Genomic DNA, 16,582 nt, shown 5'->3' with positions numbered 1-16,582 from the left:
GACCAGCTCAATACCTGATTGAAATAACCCAAGAGAAGGATACGGAGAGAAGACTGAATTCAGAATGCTCTGTGAGAGTACATCTGTTTTATATGAGACACACAATCTGTCTCATTCCAACCTGCATTTCTGGGTCACTTGAGACATTTAAACTGCACTTATAATTAACAGCTATTTTTAAACAGTGAAAAAATAGAGCACTGGTAAGGTACAAAAGCATTAAAATTGCCCCAGTTTCGCTTTTCAATAGGACACACCACTGCAATATGCTTCAAGATCAAAGAGAGCTCAGAAAAAGAGAGAGCGAGAGAGAGAAAGAGAGAGACAGCCCGATCAGTGGGGATAAATTGTTCCCATTATGATGGTGTAAGAATAGGGTTCTTTCAATTGAAACAATTTAATAACCACATTCATTACATTGGTGTCCACTTGGTTTTATCTGAGCAGTTTTTGCATAACTGGGGAGCAAGTTCAATTGAGCTTATTCTCTAGAAATTAAGACGTGCAGGGTTTGACATTCAGAAATTAAGCACTAATAGTCGACCAAGCAGTTGTCTTGAGATTCCCTCTGGATGTAGTAAGATCTGCCTACCACTAATTATGTCAAATGCAAATGCATTCTCTAAAAGACCTGCCCCAAATTTTCATTAGCTCATTCTAAAGCACTTAAGGTTATATTAGGGTGATGATGGGATAGCAGAGTCTCTTCCTTGGAATATGTTTACAGAATCACTTTGCAAAGCATCACTTGCATAGTGTAAGTATAGCACTGCCATCTGTAAACGTGTTTTTCTCTCAGCTATCAACAGAGGGAATCTTTCAGAGCACTTTTCTAATATTCTGTGAGATCAAGACAACCAAACAGAATCATGACAAACACTGGAAGTGCTGACATGAACAAGGGGATCATTGATTTAGGAGGAAAAAAAAAATGACTAATTTTCCAGGGTTCGCTTTAACCCTGGATAGCTACAAACTAGAAGTATTGGACCTTTTGCCAACTAGTTTTCCTGAGAATGGTTACATTTACCAGTTCTCAACCACACTATGGGGCATAATGTGTCACTTGAAGTATAGTTTATCCTAAAGAGCTATTTAAGAAGATAGTAGGACTGAAACTGCAGAAATGCATACAGAGGAAAACCCAAAGTTTACATATTATGTATGAGATATACATAATCCATTCCTGTCTGCTTCCTTCACTAGGAGCTAAATCGTGTACAGGAACACTTAGAAAACATTTCCCAGTGTACACTATAAATCCTTCTTTATTTTCTTACTACTGCCAAACAAGGGAGAGAAGAGAATTGTTGAAACATACATTGGGTGGCAACTTCATAACAGCCACACTTCTTCTTTTTCCTTCGTTTTTCCAGAAGACAAAGTGTAAAACCTAAGAAGTTACCTCTACAAGAGCTTTTAAATAATGGCTTTTCCAGGAGCAACTGCACTTCTCTCACTAGACCATTTCCCCAGATGGGATGTGCAATATAAAACCACCATACGCATTGGCTTATTGAGGAAAGGAGATAGACTTGTACAAATCACTGGAAAGATAAATAAGCTATAGAGATCAATAAATAAAAGCCAGGCGGAAAAAAAATCAAACTCCGGCATTCCAGACCAATTAAGATGTTATTTACTGCCCATGTGATTGTAACTTCGATGCTCTCCTTCCTTGTTTTCACACCATAGGCATTTGTTTTGCTGAGAGAAAGATATATAACTGATGTGTAAATAGAAAATGATATAGATAGATTTTATGTCCCATAAAACTGTTAATCTGTGCTCCACATTAAATATAAAGTACATTTTTTACTTAGACACTGCACTGGTATAATTAAAATAAAGTATGCTAGCTTTATTTTTTCAGTAAGTCATTTCCAACCATAGAGATCAAATAACAGTGCAACAGCAGCATGAAATGTGGTTATAATAGCCTGAGACCACATTTCCTGAAACTAAAACATAGGAGATAATAGTGTGAAGGTACAAATTAAATGCAAATAAAACAGATTCCCTATTGTTGCTAATCCCTGTATTGGGTTTCAATGGGGAAATTTCACTGTAATGTTTAACTTCTTTCTACAGTGATCATTGACACGTTATCGGTTACATTTTGAGATCACTGATGGAAACTATCAGTGAAGGATGTAAGAAGACTACCTGCCTTTCAGGTAGAGAATGGAAGTGACCTGGAAAAGGTTAAGTTAAAATATACTGCCCTGACTGCTTCCGGGACACTTATGGCAACTGCCAACCACTCATTGACTTGTTTCCTAATAGATGTACGTTATTGTGGCAATCTACTTTCTTTTGCCAACAGAAGCTCTTTTAGATTTCAGCGGTGTGTCAGCATACCTTAGCAAGATCCCATTTTTTGAGGGTGACTGCTCCAAAAACATCTCACATTTTAACACAAGGGGACTTAACAGAGTCAGCTTGTGTCACAATTTCTGGGTTTCCTACATTGTAACAGGCCTATATGGCATGGAGATCAAGAGTGGCTGGTGGGATGCAGATGTTTTCAAAATCAAAAACTATGATTTAAAATGAACTTAGCAGAATCACCCTTTCTCTCAGCTCAGTTTCACATGGACCTTGCCACGAGTGTTTAAGACGCTCGTTGAACAATTGGCTTCTTGGGATTTTCAACTGTACTGACATGAGTAGCTATTCGATGAGACACCCTCTTATTCTAGAGCTCTTGGTGAAGAGTCTCTTTCTAGTCTTTTATACAATGGCATATGTCTTATAATTCTGTAATTGGCAGGTCTCAACTTTCAGGAAAGTTTTGGGCATGTTACATTCTATACTGTTCTACTCTTAACTCCTAACCCAAAAAGTAGTTCGACACTACCAAAAAGTCTCTGCAGTCCCTTCCTCACTCTGGACTATTTCTATTTCTGAAAGAATAAAGAACCACATTTACATAAGTTAACCCAAACTTCATCCTCTCTCCTTCTCCTCCAAAATTAGGGGCACACAGCCCTGGGGGCATACAAGATGACACACTGAGGTGCAAAGAAACCTTGAGAAGATCGTTTTTTATTTATCTGCCAAAAAGAAATGAAGCTTTACTAACAGTATATATACTATTAATATAGGTAATAGTAGGATGGTTTAGAAGGATACGTACCTATCCTAGGATATGTAATCAAACTTTTTTTTAAAGATTGATTGATTGATTGATTGATTGATTATCTATTTAAGACACACAGAGAGAGAGAGGCAGAGACACAGGAGGAGGGAGAAGCAGGTTGTATGCCGGAAGCCCGACGCGGGACTCGATCGCAGGACTCCAGGATTGCGCCCTGGGCCAAAGGCAGGCGCTAAACCGCTGAGCCACCCAGGGATCCCCTGTAATCAAACTTTTAAAACTATTTCCATGCATGATTTTAAAAGTTTGGAGATGCCTAGGAACTGCAATTAACTCTCCAAATATTGGTATGAGAAAGAACTCTCAGAGACTCCACGTGGTAGGCAGATCAATGCCATTAACTCCCACCTCCCAACAATGATGTCCAAGTCCCATTCTTCAGGACCTATAAATACTGTATCTTGCATGGGCAAAAGAGATTTTGAAGATGTGTTTTGAGATATGGACCTTGAGATGGAGAGATTATCCTATATTATTTGGGTAGGCCCAATCTAATCACATGAATCCTCAAAGGTACAGAACGTTTTCCAGCTGCAGTCAGTGAAAAAGAAAGGTGACAATGGAGCAGAGTCAGACAGATGCCATATGAGGAGGATTCGACTTACCACTGCTAGTTTGGAAGATGGAGGAAGAGGCCACGAGTCAAGGAAAGCAGGCATTCTCTAGAAGATAGAAAAAGCAAGAGAAAGGCTACTCCCCTAGAGCCTTCAGAAGGGACACAGCTTTGTCAACAAGTGATTTTAATCCAAAAAGACCACTAAACTACAGAACTGTAAGCTAATAAACTTGTGTGATTTCAAGCCACTAAATTTGTGGTAATTTGTTATGCCAGCAACAGGAAACTTTATCCTCCATCTGACCTAACTAATTTGGAATGCTGGAATATCACGACAGATCTAAATACTATATCAAACAGATTCAAGTGCCATCATTTAAACATTTTTGTCAACATCTCCTGACTTTACATCACTAGGTGAACAAATAAGAGCCAAGTATGACATGAGAAGTTGATGAAATCTTACTTGCAAACACAGAAACAGAAGAGGAACAAACTCTTTGGCCAAGAAGAGGTAAGAGTTTTCAGCTATGACCTTTCCCCATTATCTGAACATTATCTGCAGTGCCACCAAATATCAAAAAGAGCAAAAAAAAACGCTGACCTTGGAATAAGTTGCATTTTTCCCAAATCTAAGGCAGTTAGAGAATTTTAAAACTCATTCTTCAATATCTGAACTTCAAAAGGTAAAATTTCCAGGAATGACAGTATTGTGCTGGAAACATTAATGTACCAGCATGAAATAATATCATTCTGTAGGAGGCAATAAAGGTATGAATTATGTCAAATTGTATTTGGCTCACGGATGCTTCTTATGGGCAGATACAGCTAACAGGCCCAAGAACACCTGCCTGTCTCCCTCTGAAAATCAAAGTCCTGTGCACAAACATCAGTCTACAAAATTAGGGGACCATTTGTTGCAAAATGAAAATGTACCCTGTTACAAATCCACCTCCCAGGGATATGGAGTATCTCTTGTTACAGCAGAATATAATTTTTCTCCTGGCCTTGCTCACTGTAGAAAGAACCATTAAGACATTTACATTACAAGTGGTGGCTTCTACTCCCTTTAGGTAATATAATATGCTAAATGAACTTGCTGCTATGCCATATAGTGCTCTATTACAGACTCTAGTCATTAATTGGTTTGGGGTCATTGGCCATCTCAATTAATGTGAGGAATCTACTGTTCTTTAAGTAAAATGTTCAATAGCATCTCCTATTGAAATGGGCCAGATTCAAATGATATGCATCATTATGCATGTGCCAAAGTACAAGCGTGTGGGTTTTCCTGCATTTATATTTAGGGTAAGAAAACAGAGTCCATTTTTTAAAGTTTAAAGAAACTGTTTACAGGGGCTGTGTTGTACTGAAGTTGTTAAAAAGCTTGAGGAAACGTGGCACTGAGGAAAATACAAAATCTGTAGGCCGCGTAGTGATTTAACCCTTTCAGAGCTAACGTACTAAGGAGAGAAAAGCTGCCTTTCTCTTCTTTGCTCCCGTCTGCAGATGCGTACGGATAACGCTGCAAACAGAACCATCACTTCTGCTACAACCTGGGTAATAATGTGCTCAGTTAATCTACACAACATAGAGTCATCCTCTCAAAAAGTCATTCACTTCTTTAAAAACTGGAAGGAAAATAAATATGGTGCAGTAAAATTGTTGAGTAGAGGAATCTATCTGGACATTTCACAAAACATTTCATTATGCTGACAATTCCCAGAAGTACTCTCAAGAGTGCTTTAAGCTGAGGATTACTGCACTGGAGCTGATGGACTTTTTTTGTAGCCCCTTTAAAAGGCAGTGAACCGTTTTTCTATTTTATTTAAATAATGCCCCTTAAAATGGATTTTTAGAGGTATAATAACTCCTTAAGAGTCAGTTATGCTAAACAGTTTCTCTTGATAGAAATGTTGTAAAACTCGTTAACTGCACAATTTCAGATGCCGGCTTGGTGAACACTAACTGACATGTGAATGACCAGAGTTTGTAAAATAAATTGCAATAGTTGTTGTATCACACAGCTAGCATTGCACAAGCTGGAGGCCACAAGGGGCTCCAACCTGACAGAAAATTACTTCAAGATGAATGAAAAGTGCTTGTTTCTCTTTATTAGTTTTTAGAGAACAATGAAAATGTTGAATTGTTTACAGAGGGCTGATTAAATGTGGTCAGCGGGGCCATGTCCCTACTGCTAACTGTTGGCCTGCTTCTCCCACCGGCCCCCAAACTACACACACACACATACACACACACACCACCCACGCCAAGCGCCCAACCCCCACCCTCACCTCCCTGCCACATGCATCTTCTTAGAGGCTATTATGGCTGCACATCTGTGTGTGAAATGTGCTCATTCTGACATTCCACTGCTGCTCAGAGCTGCAGAGGCCTTTGTTAGGTAAAACGCTATTGTCAAGTCTAACAAGCAGGTCATGCAATTTGCTGGACACTGCAGCAGAGAACAGTCCAGGATGAATTGCTTCGGCCTCAAACAATGCTTAGTTCCATAGCAGAATACATATGTATTTCTTTCATTGTGCATACTACAAAAAGTCATGACATTGTTTTTTTAAGGCTTTGATTAAAAAAAAAAGTGTCTGTGTATATATATATTATATATATATATGTTATATATATATATGCGTGTGTGTGTGAGTGTGTGTGTTGCTAGGGTTAGACTACCACAAAATAGCCTATTTGTTATATTTACTTAGGATAACTATTGTCTTATGGCTATAGGAAAAAGGCATGAAGTGCTTTAATTGGTCATTTGTGGTTTAAATCCCACTTATGTTTTACCAGAAAGCACAGTGAGAGGAAAGGCACAAGCTACCATTTTAGCTGACTGTTTGGTGTACTTAAAGGGGTGGTCAAAACCAGGGCATTTAGGAGGATGTTGTGGAGAATGATTCTCACTTTAGATTTCCACAAAGTAAACAGCCCTTGATGGAAAGAAATATGAGACCTCATTAATAAGCATATGCCAAGCAGGAAGAAAACAATCCTTTTACCAGACCAAGCTAAATGAATCAGATCCAGAAGATGTTTTGGTAAACTAAAAAATTAAGGAAAAGGAAATCATTGTCACTCAGCTCAACAAACAGCCTTCCACGGCCCATCTCTTTCCTCACTCCTAACCTCACCCTTCCATGCACACAGGCACGCACACACACGTTAGGGAAAGAAGCAGTAATAGGGAGTTCACATGCTGTTTGTGGCATTCTGACACAATACATAGCACACACCCCTAATGTGCAAGCAGGATTCTCTTTCCCTCTGTGCAGAATATGCATTCTGAGCCCATTATGTGTATAAACAATGGCATATGTAATTACCTTTCTAGGGTGGCAATTATTTCTCAGAATCAACAACCAGAGTTGAAGCATGTTCCCCCAAAAGACATTTGGGGATCAATTCTGGGTCAATTACGTCAGGCTTTGATTTATCACATGGTGTCAGGCCATGTTAAAAAAAGAAAGTTTAAAAAAAAAGCATTATGAGATAAAGGCTAAAGGTTTGACTCAAATTGGTTTGTCTCCAACTTTGCTTTCTCCCAATTGCTCTGCCCTCCCCCATTCTCAAAACAACTGTGATTTGCTGGGTTTTATCTGTTAGACAGTTTGCTGGTTGGGAATACTAAATGAAATGAATCTGGACTACATCCAGATTTGATCTGCCCCCACACCACCAGGCACTGGGAATTTCTCCTGGGATGCAGCAGAGGGGAGAGGTTAATAGTTCAGGCTTTAGAATCTAAGAGATCTGGATTTAGATCCCCATGACTTAAGCAAGACACATACATATCTCTGCAATAGATAATGCCTACTTCAAATGGTTGCTGTAAGGTTTAAATGAGATAATTAAGCGAGAGGATATGTGTAAAACACTTAGCTCAGCGCCTGGCATGACGTGAATACCCAGTGAATAGAGTGACTGCTCTTCTAGTGGAAGACAACCAGAGGAGAAGCAGAAAAGCCCCTCCAAAGGCCCACCCCTACTGAGCTGGCCAAGGGCCAGGGGAAGCACAGTGGATGCTAGTACAAATCACAGGCTTAAACTGATGAATCCAAGACACCCATTAAGCAGCCCAGTGAACTAGACTGATTATGAAGAACCCAGTTAATTTGGTCATATTCTAACTAGATTGACTATGAGCTACAAATGATGAAGGTGCTACTCTGTTAGCAAGACCCCTCTGTCTTTCATAGAGCCTTAGGAATCACAGAAAAAAGCTATTTCACATGTTTTGACCACCAAATGTTTACTCAACACATACCTACTATGCACCAGGCACTGTGCCAGGTTCCAGGAACATAGAGATGGTCCCTCCAAAAAATTTCCCAGAACATGAAGTACATACCTACAATGTAGTAAAATATAGTTTCATAACTCAGATTAACAAATATCCAGTATCAGGAGTTTGGGGGCAGGGCAATTCATCCTATTAAGGATGAATCATGTAATTAAGTCACTGGTCAAATTAGAACTATTCCTTACTGAGGAGCAAAATAAAAGTTTTGGGAAATTAAGTAAAAAGGGAGAGTATGAGAATTCTCATCAAATTCTTTAGGGAGCAATATAATGTCCCATTCGAAGAACACTTTAAATCCATTTTATATGGAGCAACATTGTTTATTCAATAAGAGGGAAACGGCACTTCACAATTCATTTCTCAAATGCCACACAGTGCTATTGGCAGTATATAGTGGCAGCTTAATTAAGAAGCCTGTTGATGATGTTTAAAAAAAAAAAAAAAAAGCTGGCACATTTTCCATTCAGATGGACACCACTCAAGACAAAGACATGTCTATTGTTGCTTCATACATACAAAAATGTGTTACATACACCACATAAAATGTCTAATGTCTACAGTCATATTAGCATCTTAACACTGGAAGAATCATGACTTATTCCCAGATCAGAAATAAGTCTTCAAAAAAAAAAAAAAAACAAAACGTAATTTTGTAGCATAGAGGACAACACATGAATACCAAAATAGCCAAAGTTTCCTACAGAGTCATTGCCCAGGTCTCTTTTGCCCCTATCCCAACCCTATGCTGGGTCCATGAACAACATTCCCAAGTTTGATCCAAATCTCCCCCTTTCCCGAAGCTAATAGCTCACATGATGTCAGGTTCCTAAGGCACAGAAGGTAGAGGCCTACAGAGACAACAGATGTAATTCACCTACCCACTCTGCAAGAAATGTACAAACACAATATATTTTTCAACAGATAATCTATATCTCGGGAGTGGGGGGAGAATTGAATTCAATTAATTCCAAATCTAATGTGTTAATATCTCTAAAGTCTACCAAATATTTACAGAATGAATAAATAAATCCTACCTATCAAAAGTCCAAACAAATGGAATTAAGATGTCCTGAGTTGCCCACATTAGGCTGTTTTGTTTTGTTTTTTATTAAAGGGATTTAAAATACTTACAGAATACACTTTTCCATTCATTTGTTTTCTATCTTAGAAACACACTTAATTAAGAGCAGCAGGGAAAAAAAAAAGTGCCCTGAAACTAATTGTAAATCCATTGAAGGCAGGAAACACATCTTACTTGTCTCCCTCATTTTCCCTCCCCTATTTTGTGCAGTGATTCACCCATAGTAAGTACTCAATTAAGTTGAAAAGGCAATGCATGTTTCAATTCACATTAATTTGGAGGGGTTGCACTGATTTGAGGAACAGCTGAGACAAAAAGGATAGGTTCAATCTTCCCTGATTCCTGGCTAGTGAGGCACACTGTCTTGAAAACTTTGCTGAAGCTTGTGTAACACTGGCATCATTAACTGCTGGCCACTGTGGCATTCTTAATGTCTTGATTTGTTTGCATTTTTGCTGATGGTAACAAGATGATTCTCCAACGGTTGTCTTTCCAACAAGAAAATGTGAAAGGTGCTGTGAAGCAGGTATTCAGTGAAGCAGGTATTCAGTCTACCCCTGTCCTACAGACAGTATATCTGTGAACAAAATGGAAACAAATCATTAATTCAAGCCTTTCTAAGAACAACTTTTCAGAAGTACAACAGTTGGTCTTCCACTGATCACTAAAATTATTTAGCTCAACCCTTCAAAAGTGCAACCAGGATCTTTTATGGTAATAAGGCTGGTTCGAGTTTTCTCTCCTTACCTTATATAATGACCTTGAAATCCATGCCACCGCAGTTACAGATCCAAGCCCGATAAAATCAAAAATACTACACACCTGTAGTATTTTTTGAAAATTCATTTTGAAAACAGAATTTTCCCTTTCAGGTAAAGAATCTGTATTTTCTGTCCTCACCTCTAAAAATAGGAATAAAACCTGTCCTGAGGTTCCAAGCCCTATCCATTCACGAAGAAGGAAGTCCATGCCTATGTCCCATTATGGAGCCGCAGAGTGGCTGGCTGAGAACCAACAGCCGCACACAGCCCCCTGCAGTGAAGCCCTGCAGCCAGACAGGAGCGCTCTTCTGTCAGCAAAAGCTCAGAACTAACCAGGTGAGTAAAAGAGGTTAGGGATAAACACTTCAAACATCTCCTCCAGCAACCAAGGCCCCAGGAGAGCCACACACACAGACCCAGGTAGGCCCCACCTAAGGCTTTTCAGTCACGCTCAGGCACACGTACATTATCAACACTATCTTAGAACAGGAAAGAAAAGCATCTTTGCAAGGAATATTTCTATCCATTCACCTGCTCAAGGGCTCTTTTTCTCTGAAATATCCTACTGCAGACCCACCACAGTTGAGATACAAAGCCAACAAACACACAAATAAGCTTAGCCTTAACACACTGATTTAATTTACTTCATTTCTTTGGGTTTTTAAAGAATAGGCCAAAGGGATACGTCAGTTGAAAATACCTATCAGCTCTACTCGACTTCACAGTGGCGGCCTGGCCTATGCTGGGGGAATGGGGATTGGTTATTTAAGGAGAGGGAACTTTGCTCTCTGTGAGTGGGCAAGTTTCCTAGGCTCACTCTTTTGCCACCCCACCCCCTCCTTGCATGTCCCAGGGGATCGGGGATCCTCACCCTCCTGAGGCTCAGCTCTGGAAGAAAGAACACAGAGGCTTCAAGATTAGTTGAAGCTGCTATTTGCCCAGCATCTCCCACCCCACCCCACGTCTGTGAGCTCAGGTCTGGTGTGAGTGTGGGAAGATGATTATAGCAAGTGATCCTGGAAGTGTACTCAACTAGGGTGGGACTTTTCCTTCCGATGGTGCACTGAGCAATAGAGGTGGTGAGGGGTGAAGGGTGAGAGAGCCATGCTGCTGAATTCTGGTTGGCATTCTCCCCTTGTGCAAGATGGGGAGGCTGCGAGTGGGGCAGCCTCTGCATGGTGTGGCTGGGAGATAAACCTAGAGCAGAAGCACAGTTATCCCATTGAATTATTTGAGCAAAACACTACTGTAAATAACTTTTGTTTTTGTCTTCTGTCAAATAAAATTGTTTTGGGTTTAGAAGAAATACACCTTTCAGCTCAGGAACAAAAATGTCAAAGTACATGAGCATTTAAAATGGACCTGGAATCATTTTAGGTTCTTCTTTCCCTATCCATTATATCAAACTTGTCACTGAAGCCTCTTCTTAATTTGAAATGTCTTTTGCAGCTCCCTTTGCTTCTGAATTTCTACTAAGTCCTCCCCACCCCTTTGCCAAACCCTGTTCTCCTCAGCCTGGGATATGACAGGCTCCTAGCTATGCCTCCATCTCCTGTGCTGTAGTCAACTCCTTCCAAGTGATGCTACCTCCACCGGGCCTCCGCTTCAGCCATTCATTCCAAGATCTGTCTGAGGTAGGGCCCCTGAAGGATCTACTTAAGAGGCTCAGCACAGCTGTGATCTTCAATGCATCTTCAGCAGGCAGGCAAAAGAGAAGCAACCACACACACACACACACACACCAGATAGCAGCAATGGTATTCCTTTCTTGGCCACAAATGCTCTGAATTGCCCTGAGCTTACTCCACACAGCTTCATCATCATTCCCCCGTTGCCCTGCTAACTCCACACATATTGGCCCAGTCTCCTGAACTGTTTGCCCTGGCTAGCTTTCCTTTTTCCTTCAAGACCTTGTGCCTTGCCCTATACTTCAATCTACTTGAGTAGGGCCCTGATATCACCGTCCACCAGTCTATTCCAGAACTCAAGCTGCCGGCTGGAATTTACATTGCCCAAATTCCAAGACAGCAGCACCATTCCTGACTCAGTCTTACCTGCTCTCCACATTCTAGTTAACCAAATCTCCTGCTGAACTGGATCTCCTCAGATCCAACACTTCTTCTTGTTCACTGAGGACTAGACTGCTGGCTAACGTGAGCACAGCCAGGCTCCCAGTCGCTGTGATACCTGGTCTTGACTTCTCTTGTTCCCTGGCAACCTATGTTGCTGAGATCTTGCAGAGGAACCCCAAACTCCCAGCTTAGACAAATTTCTATGTAAGAGGCCAGTTATAATATCTACAGTGTCTTTACAATACAATTTATTTATTCATTCATTCAATTAGTCAGTAATTTATTAATTTATCCTCCCTTTGTCCCATAAAAACTTAGAGGTTAACACTAAGTTTAAAAGAAAAAAACTCACCTGACTATCTATAGCTTAACATATGCCTGATTTTTGAAGTATCCCACCATCCTATTCCACTTCATTCCCTAGTCTCCAAAATTAAGTCTCTGCCTCAGGTACATAAGTTCACTGACCTCTAAGCTCATTATGAATCTTTGTTCACCCCCTCTTTATTGCCTTCTTAATAAGTTCCTTTAATCCTTTGGCACCTCACTTGTGACATGATCCAGAAAGCCTTCCCCAAGAAACAAATCCACATTGATTTATCCCTTATCTGGATTCTTTCTTGAATAATCAATAACACATAGTTCAAGTGCTTTGGTTTTCACTAAATGTTTCATGTACATTAGCTTCCCAGACAGACTATTAGTTCTTTGAGGACCAGGATAAAGGGCATGTCCTGTATGTGTTACAGTGCCTTCTAAAGCAAAGTTCCACTTCCCTCTCTCCCCACCCTTAATACACTCCCCAAACCCACACCCACGAAGGAAGAGAGGTAAGGAGACTGAATCAAGTTACTGGACTCAACTAAACTTCTTAATAGGTGATAGAGCTTTGGGTATATGGAGAAAAAGGTTAAAGTTTCAACTTCTGTAGGCTGTTCCCTCTTTGCGGGGTTCATCTCTTGGAATCCTCACTCTCTGCAGATTGCTTCTCTCTACTTCCATGTGCCAATGAAGCGAAACAGGTCTAGAATTGCCTCCCACTTAGTAGATGCTCCCCAAGAACTCTTCCCCAAGATAAGGCTTAGGACAAACTAATTGGACCAGCTCTAAGATAAACTTTTCTTTTTCTTTGTTCATTTTTCTCCTGCCTCATCTAGTCACTAGTAAAGTAGGACCTAAAGAGTTGGACCCAAGAAAAAGAACCAAAGACATCTATCTGTCTGCAAGACACAATATTTCCAAGCAGCTCCATATGGACAGCTAAGTTCATATGAGACTGCATTAGGCTTGGGTGTTGGGGGATAAGGGGTGGGCAGCACCAAGGTAACAAGAATGTTATGAGGTCTTGAGGTCTACCCTGTGCTTATCTCCTCCTGTGGCCCCAGAAGATACCTAAATAAGGATCTGTGGGTTCATCTCAACATAACTACTAAGTATATTCCTAAGAAATATTCTCAATACTTGTTAATTGATTTTTCTATGGTAAAAGTCGAAATTTTATCAGTATAGATCAAGAAGGGGAACCTGGCTGGCTCAGTCAGTAGAGCATGTGACTCTTGATCTCAGGATCATGAGTTTGAGTCCCACATTGACCTACTTAAAAAGAATATATAAATTAAAAAAAAAAAAAAGAATAGACCAAGAATTCTAGGAAACCCTGAAGTTCAGGGTCAGGGTTGTTTATGATTTATGTATTAAATACATGCTTCACTCAAAACCTCAGAGTAATCTCTCTATGAATGCATCTCTTACAACACAGAACTCTGAGTTTGAGATCTTTTTGAGTGAGAATGCAAACAAGATAAATCCCAAGGGTTTTGCAAGGCTTTCTGCCAAAGATTAAAGCCAGTGGGCCTCTTCTATTGTGAAATTTTGAATTAGCATTTATAGATAACCAGAGTCCTCTGAAGAAGCATGTACTATTCATAATATCTCACATATTGTATTTAAATATATCATACACATATCATATGTACAAAACCTTGATATACGACTTGGAAAGAAATGTATAATGGATGAAAGCATATCCCCAAAGTCATGATATCATTTATCACTTGTCTAAGTCTATATCAAAACTCCATTTTGAAACAATGTTCTTAATTATCATTTGATGCAGAGACTGTCAATTGTCCCTTAATACCCTATTCTCTCCTTTTTTCTTTATTAATAGAATTCCTGAATTTTGAGAAGTACATGGCCCAAAGATATACTTTCAGACCTTCCCGGCAGATAGGTATAGCTAATAAGATGCCAGTAGAAGTTAGAAGTGCAACATCTAAGGAAATGCCTTTATTTTTTTCAAATTTAAGCTCAATTAGTCAACCTATAGTACATCATTAGTTTCAGATGTAGTGTTCAGTAATTCATCAGAGTTGTATATAAAACCCAGTGCTAAAAAGAATGATTATGAGAGTATATGGGTGCTTCAGTTAGTTAAGCATCTGCCTTTGGCTCAGGTCATGATCTCAGCATCCTGGAATCTAGCACTGTGTCCTTGTTGGGCTCCCTGCTCAGTGGAGAGTCTGCTTCTCCCTCTGCCTCTCCCCACTCTGCTTGTGCGCGCTCTCTCTCTCTCTAATAAATAAATAAAATCTTTAAAAAAAAAAAAAGAATGATTATGTATCTTTGGACATGTGAATGAAGCCAACAGCCAGGGATGGCTGAGTAGTAAAATAGAAGTTTATTTTTCCTTTACCCGATTGTATAAATTTAAGCAGTCCAGGGCTGATATGGCATCTCTACAATGTCAGGAGGGAGCTCCTTCTAGTTTGTTTAAGCCACTATTTTTCAAAGTTTCTTAACCGAAACATAAGCTAGGCTGCTGTAGCAAATACAGCACTGTAATTCTAGCTCTGCCACGTACTACCTATCAAAACTTGGACAAATTATTTACACTCTATGAAGTTGTTTTTGTCTATACCTACTTCATAGATTGTTAACAACGTGAGACTCTCTTTTTATGTTTGTTTCCCATTATATCCCCATCTTCTAGCACAGTGTCTGCACCTAGTAAGAATTCAATAAAAAATTATTATTGCTATTCCTGTTGATACTCCAAATCTAGACACATAATGCCATACCTTAACAACTAACCATTAAGCAGTTCCAGTAAAGATCTGAATAATGCAACTAACCAACACTGTGTGCATTAGAGTGATCACATTTTCTGACCCAAATCTTGGAAAACATGGTCTGACAAAGGGTTTTTTCTGACTTGTGAATTTATTTATATGAAAACTCTTATTCGTTAAACCATTGGTTGTCAACCTAATGAACTGACTTTACTTTTTAAAAAAATTATCTGCTTAAATCAGGCATCCCTGGAAAGTCAAAGGCACATAGCCCCAACATTAATGTTTCTGGCCCCTCTAGTTCTTATTACAAGGCTCTACTGTACATGCATATGATAGGGGGAAAAAAACAAAACCTGATTTTTATAACATGTTTATGGTTGTGAATTTGTATTGCAGTATTTCAGAATCTTGAGAAAAATCATTCTTATGTTTTCCCAAAGGAAGATGGGCACTTCTTGCTTCTGCAAAAATAGCATGGATGAGAGTTTTCAGTAAAACACATTTATTTCTATTGAAGAGCACTTAATAAACACACACACCTGGCTGCTTTCACTTCACCATGAGTACCACCCATTTGCCAGTCATCGAAGTAATTCAGTCTGATCTGTTAAGGTGATGGATTCTGACAAACTGTGTAAGCCTGTCATTAGGGGAGGATAGATTACAGTCTCTATGCAGGACATTATAGTGCTTACATTTCTCATCTATACAGCCTATGAAACACACAGGGAAGGCAAGATGAAAATAAAACTGAACATGGACTTAACTGCTACTCTCTCTCCAATGAATGATATGAGCTGGTGACCAGTCTACCACATTCTCTCTGTATATATATACACACAGAGAGAGAGAGAGAAGACAGTTCTATTCTGACTGATATAAAGACCTCTCAAAAAGGACACAAAGATTATGCACAAATTGATTATTCAGTAATTTAAGCCTAATTTAAAGCCTTGTGCTTCCACTTTTAAAATATTATTCTTTCCTCTTTCACTCTACCTATATATAGCCATTTTGCTTCTCTATAATTTTTTACTTATGTATTTAAAAATCCTCATCTAGAATGGAGATTATATCAAGAGTGAAATTTGTTAGGTGAATTGAAGACGAGTCTAAATTAACAAAAAGTGTAAAGTACGGACTGTTGTCCAAAAGATCATGATAATAGCAACAGCTGATGTTTTGAGAGTTTACTACGTAAAAATCAGTAGGCTGAACACTTTACATGCATTATCTCATTGAGTCCTCATAAAAGTCCTGGAGCAGGTATTATCATCCCATTTTTACAAATTAGAAAATAAAACCTGAGAGATATTAAGTAATTTGTCTAAGGACATGTAGCTAATGAATTTCAGAAATACTTTCAAACCTTAGTGTGTTGGACTCCAAAGCTCTTTATCACCACATCAAATTGCTGGGTGTTTCCTTCAATCAATAATAATAATAATAAAGCAATACTTCACATTAGGTTAACAAAACTCTAAAGTGTGGAAGACTGTTGCTTTAGTGAAAAAATGGTGTTCGAAATTAGCTCACCAATTATTTTAGGTAGGTAGTTAT

The 16,582-nt window shown here is 39.2% G+C and overlaps 1 long non-coding RNA gene across 6 annotated transcripts in view; it reads right to left on the bottom strand.

The window, feature by feature from the left end:
- Positions 1-3,369: 3,369 nt before the first annotated feature.
- Positions 3,370-16,582, bottom strand: part of LOC102151182 — a 143,842-nt gene continuing 130,629 nt past the window's right edge. For 5 of the 6 annotated variants that reach the window (XR_005356682.1, XR_005356685.1, XR_005356687.1 and 2 more), the window contains one exon: positions 8,513-9,692. This is a non-coding gene — a long non-coding RNA (uncharacterized LOC102151182). Of the gene's footprint in view, positions 3,823-7,998; positions 9,693-16,582 lie in introns of those variants that run through there. The other variant, XR_005356683.1, reaches the window with a different exon arrangement.

Source organism: Canis lupus, chromosome 3 (genome assembly GCF_011100685.1).
Source record: "Canis lupus familiaris isolate Mischka breed German Shepherd chromosome 3, alternate assembly UU_Cfam_GSD_1.0, whole genome shotgun sequence".
Taxonomy (NCBI): Eukaryota; Metazoa; Chordata; class Mammalia; order Carnivora; family Canidae; genus Canis; species Canis lupus.
This window is presented reverse-complemented; position numbering and strand designations above follow the sequence as displayed.